This window comes from Sciurus vulgaris (assembly GCF_902686455.1).
Source record: "Sciurus vulgaris genome assembly, chromosome: 12".
NCBI lineage: Eukaryota > Metazoa > Chordata > Mammalia > Rodentia > Sciuridae > Sciurus > Sciurus vulgaris.
In genome coordinates, this window is record NC_136473.1 from 50,972,382 (window position 1) to 50,978,371 (window position 5,990).

The window sequence follows — 5,990 nt, forward strand, 5'->3', positions numbered from 1 at the left end:
TAGCCTCCATTTCATAAAGAAAATGAGGTGCAGAAAGATTATAATGTGTCACATAGCTAAGAGCGTTGGTGGGCTGGGGGCAGTTGAGCTCTGGAGTCCATGCTGCTGAGAATGGGTTTTCAGGAGAAAGCTTCCTTGGCCACTTTCTCTACCAGAAATTTCCCCCAGGCTTCCCACCCAAAGCCCCAGGCAGCACTGTGTGACCTCTTTTCTGCATCCCCAGAACTTCTCTGAGTATTCACCTTAGTATCTGAGATAATGTGTCAAAGGACAAAGTTGTAACAATTTAGTTCGATCTTTATTGACTTTATTTTTATTCTAGAATCAGCAACACTTTATCCCATAAAATAGAATAAGTGTTCTGATGAGCCAAGCAGAAGAGGCTAGTTGTATAGACAAAAAAGGGCTGAAAAACAGAAACTCACTAACAAAACCAAAAAGTGATTTGGCCATTTCAGACTTACTTTCATTGTAAAGCAGGGATAGAGAGACAAGACATTAAATAAATAATTGATTGGTTAACAACAGTTTATTTTCCTGTGTAAGGATTAAAGAAACTTCATTATCTATCATATCAATTGAACCTAGATAAATTTGAGGCAGGGTATAAATCACACTGATCTTTACCTAGGATAAGTTCTGACAAAGAATCAATCTTTATATTTCTGGACAATGACTAGATTCTGTTCACTCCATTTCCCTGTAAATTAATCCAAACTAATCCTAACACATTCATTTCAGAAACTTTATACTGAGGCCATTTCCCCATTTCTCATGCTGGAATTAAACCACACCTCTTTGTGCTGGGGAATGTTCAACAGGTAAGGTTCAGAAGAGAGCGCTTCAATCTGCAGACCTCACACCAAGTGATTACACAAGTAAGGCACGTGCATGGATCCTTCCAACTGAGTCATCCAAGAGTGCTGTTTGGCTTTGTCACTTTGTTGAGTGCTGACTTCAGAGCCTATTTGTAAACTGAAATGCACCAAGCATATCTTTGCTGCTACATTTGAAGTTGCTTCCACAAGTCAAATGGCTTTTTCATTTTCACTTGAAAATAGTGTGAGATCTGTAAGTAGCATCATTTTGCTCAATTTTGTCAGTCATGGTGGAAAATTAAAACTGGTAGTAATGAAAGAAGAAAGAGGAGCAGTTGTCTTGACTCCAGTACCTACCACATGCCAGGCATTGTGTAAGAAATTTCACATTAATTACTAATAATCCCATAAAAATTGGGCATGATTTATTTTATCAGCCTCCTTGTAGTGCTGAGACAACTGTCAAGTAAGTTAGATCTATATTGCAAGTGCCTTCAAGTCTCAGATTCTTTCAAACTCTTAAAACTCTTTACAAAACTAGTAGCAACTCCATGAATACCGAATAATCAAAGAAATACCTGAAGGCATGAAAATAGATGATTCTAAGAGTTTCCAGAGAACACAAAGGGTTCTGTTCTCACAGGAAGGTGCATTCTTGCTTGCTCTTTTGCATGATCTGAGGCCCTTTTAGGTCATGTTTGTTTGTTGGCATTGAATAATACATTTTTCTAGTGGCTGGTGATTTGGTTAAGTCTAAATCTCAGCCCCAATTTCAATAATATGATACACAAAGAGCTTCATAGTGGACACAGCTTCTATTTCCCTACTAGGGAATCAGAGGACCTTGGTGAACTCTTTTCTGACTTGTATAGATGATGCCTTATGTCTTTTCATAGCAGTAGAGATCAAAGCACTCCATAGTGCTACTCATGGTAGGAAGACCCAGGCCCAAAGGTCTTGGAATTAAAAGATACTGAGGAAAAAGTGTAAAGGAAGACAACTTTGCCTACCTGGATCTTTCTACTCATCACAGATCCCATCCTATTTGTCTATCAGAGGACACCCAAGTGTAATTGGAAAAAACTGGTGTGTTGGGATGTTTTAGGATACCAAGAGCTTTCCTAGGGATTGGCAACTGCGTCCATCATCATTTGGTGGACAGCAGTCATACAGCCATATCCTTCTTTATATAATGGTCAGGAAGCATTCAGGATAGACTGGCATGACCTAAGTCAATGAGGTCAATTTTTATTTGGAAAAGGAAGACAGGTGAAGAATACAAGAGCATTCTTGATGACAAAATGCTAATTATCCAAAGACAAAAGATATGTTAGTCCCTTTTCTGCTGAAGAATTGAAGACATTACCTTCGACTCACACTTTTTTATCTTCCACTCTATTCTTTATGACACAGGCCTGAAAACCTAAGAATGGAGAGAATTAGTCTTAGAAACTGAATGTTATGGTTTGGATATAAGGTGTCCCCAAAACCTCATGTGTGAGACAATGCAAGAAAGCTCAGAGGTGAAATGATTGGGTTACGAGCGCCTTAACACAATTATTGTGTTAGTCCTCTAATAGGAATTAACTGAGAGGTAGCTGAATGCCTTCAGTAAAGGCCTGAGGGATGTGGCTGTGGAGGTGGGTCACTGGGGCATAACTTCGAGGTATATATTTTGTATCTGCCAAGTGAAGTCTCTTTCTCTCTGATTCCTGTTCATCCTGTGAATGCTCCTCTCTACCACTCTCTTCAGAAATGATGTTCATCCAAGGGATGGAACCAGCTCACTTAGACCTCTGAAACCTGGAGTCCCCAAATAAACTTTTTCTTCTCTAATTTTTCTCTATTTGGGTCTTTTAGTCACAGCAGTGAAAAAGCTGACTAAAACACTGGAGAAAAAATGTGAAATATTAGCATTTTAGGAGATTTTCTCCTACACATGTAACTAATGGGGCATTGACGACTAGAGGACCAACATGAAAGTCACCTGTTGGAAGACTTTTCAGCGAGATGATATGGCTTTTCAGCGAGATGTCAGGAAGATCCTCAACCTCACCATCATCCCCACTTTAAGTGGAAAGTTTGAATGCCAGTGTGAATTATTACTCTCGCTAGGACAATTTTGTTTGAATCCCATTATCAGTTGTGACAACGGAGCTCAGGGTCAGCAATTCAGAAAATAAGAAATATGAAATCTTGTATTATGCAGGCAGATTAAAAACTGGGGAAAATAACAGTATAAGAGATATAGATGCAAACTATTGCAGAATAGAAATTATTTAAGAATCAAAGCAAAAATATTAGTAGTAATAACAAGCTATAACTAGTAAGTTTTTCTAGAATAGAAAGATGTTGAAAAATTAGAAAGATTTTGTACTCATTTAAAAACATTTTTAAAATACTAAAAGTTTTTCCTCTATACAAATATTTTCTCAAACAGAAGCAGAAGACAGAAAGTAAACAAGGGATAGAAATAAGTCAATGGGCATGGTGTCAACGGATTCACAGAGGGTGATTTGTACTTTGACCAGCTTCTCAATCTATGATCTGCAAATGTTCTTTTATGAGAAAACTATGATGCCGATAACAGCAGTTTTAACCAAAAAGAAATTAACATCCAGAGATATTTGGTATTACTTGCTTAAATATTGCTATATCCATCCACATTCCATAAAGCCACCAAGAGAAATATCTTTGTATTTTTCTTCACAGTTTAGCATCTATCTTAAGTCTTCCCTTAAAGATGTAGCTGGCATACACAGGAGTGGGAATCTGGGCCACCTTAAAGCTCTTCCCTTGAAGACCTTTTCCTGTGGCACTGGCAGATGGACGTGTTATCATCCATCTGAGGAACAAGTTCCATTCCATCACGGAGCTCAGGCTTGCTGAACTGGTGCTCTGCATATTTCTATAGAACTCTGTAATAGAGGCAGTAAAGCCTGTGTGGCTGTAGCAGGTCCCCAGCTGTCAATGGCCCTTCTTTTGTAATCTTCTTGGCTTCTTCATCATTTTCCTTGGCCCATTTAACTTCCTCTAGTAAATAACTAAGATTTCTTTTGATTGGAACATAATGTTTCCATGGCCTAAGTGCCACATAGAAATGTTCATAATAGGGCAAGTCCTGCTTCAGAACCAGACTGTCTCCCAACATGAGATACGGATACCTATATGCAGCCACGGTCCCATCAACGTTCACCTGATACTTGTACTTAAAGAAATCAAAGAAACCCATCAGCTTGGCTTTTCCAAGCTCCTTTTCCTTCTCCTGGAAAAAGAAATATCCTGCAATTCCTGAATCTAGCAGTTGTGGGTTTTCTTTGAATAGCTGTACCAACTGCAGCCTCTCCTCACAACTATCTCTACTTCTGATAAAGCTTTCTCTGTTTTACTGATCCAGGAAGGCCCTGTATTTCCCTGAATGGAGAGCAGATCATTGGTGACACCCTCATTGCTTCAAGCGTAGAGTGGGTGATGTCACAGGTTGGAAGGATAACAGCTCTTGAATCCAGAGAGTCACACCAGGAAATGATAGGTATAGGGCCAGGAATGTCATGGGCTTTTTGGTGCTCCAGGGGCCAATCTCCAAGATTAATATAAAATTCTCAATCTGGGAGAAGGACCTTTCTTGCCAGTGACAGCAAAATTTAATCAGAGAACATTTTGAAGTCTGTGTGTTTTCCTAAAGATCTCCGGTAAATGTGGTTATTGAGAATGTGTAATGTACCATAGCACCCCTCTCATCCCCAAATCTTTTGGGAACTTCATTTAGCATCTGCGGGAGATTGATGCTGGGGAAGGAAGCAAAATCCTCTTCAATCTGTGGTTCCTTGGTTGGACAAGAAAGAGTTCTCTGCTAGGTCTGAGGATCCTGTTCGGGACACTCACAGTGTTCATGGTACACTGGTCCTTTTAAAATATAGGGAGACTGAGCCACATGTTCATTATCATAGAGGATCTCTATCTTGGACACTTCATTGACCATTTCATACATCCTATATCTCACCAAAAATGTTCCAGCATTCCTGTCCAAAGGTTTAGGGATTCGAACTAATTCTTTAGGTGAAAGAGATGTGACTACTACTTTGACTAGTGTTCCACCCGGGGGCTAGCGTGTGAGGTTCTGGCCTCCGGAGTTGACCGCCTGCAGGTAGAAATAGCGGTCGGTAGGGCAGAACGAAGGCCGCCTGCAGCCCAGGTCCCCATGGCCAGGCTTCGCGGTGCTCTGACCCTGGCCTCGGGGCTCCTGCGGCCAGGAGCAGGGCGAGCTGCAGCGGCAGCAGCGGGACCGGGACCGTGCGAGGCAGCGCATGGGCCGCGGGCATCTGAGGTCCAGCTCTGAGGCTGCAGGGAGGGTCCCGCGCTCCTGGGTTGGACTTCTACGTGGCCGCCTGACCCCCCCGCCCCGCCCCCAGCCAAGTGCTAAAATTTGAATCCTTTTCTAGTTTAAAATTTCCAATAAGCCAAGAATAGGAAGGTATTTATTATATTAATAACTCTTTTGTCATTATTCATTTTTATTTAAAACATTTTAAAATTGACACATAAAGTCATTTACTGTGTAAATGAGGTTTTCACATAAATATACACTGCAATACACATTGTCTAGACTAAATCTAGACAATGAACATGTATTGCCTCACATAATTATCATTTTTATGGTGAGAACATTTAATATCAACTCTCTTAGCTTTTTGCAAGAATACAACACATTATTAACTATAATCACCATGTTTTACAATCGCTCTCTTGAATTTATTCCTCTTATCTAATGAAATTTTGTATTGTTTGACCAACATCTTCCTAACCAACCCTCTCCAACCAACACAGTTCTGGCATCTACCTACCATTCTACTCTCTACTTCTGTGAGATAAGCCTTTTCATTTTACTGGTTTACTTATTTATTTCCTAGGTATTGAAGCCAAATCTTTGCACTTGCTAAGTATGTGCTCTACCAGTGATCTATAACCAAGTCCCACTATTTCAGTTTCCACGAATGACTTGAGATCATGTGATATTTGTCTTTCTGTGCCTGATTTATATCATTTAGTATAATGTCCTGAAAATTCCTACATGTTTTTGGAAATTATATGATTTTCTTCTTTTATATGGGTAAGTAGTATTGCATTTAATGTATATATACACTTTATGGGTTCATCTGATCAGGGACACAT

The 5,990-nt window shown here is 39.9% G+C and overlaps 1 pseudogene across 1 annotated transcript; it reads right to left on the reverse strand.

The window, feature by feature from the left end:
- Positions 1 to 3,518: 3,518 nt before the first annotated feature.
- LOC306641947 (protein O-glucosyltransferase 3-like) lies at positions 3,519 to 5,140 on the reverse strand (annotated as a pseudogene). Its single transcript has one exon. The product of its transcript is annotated as a protein O-glucosyltransferase 3-like (transcript).
- Between the last annotated feature and the right edge of the window lie 850 nt (positions 5,141 to 5,990).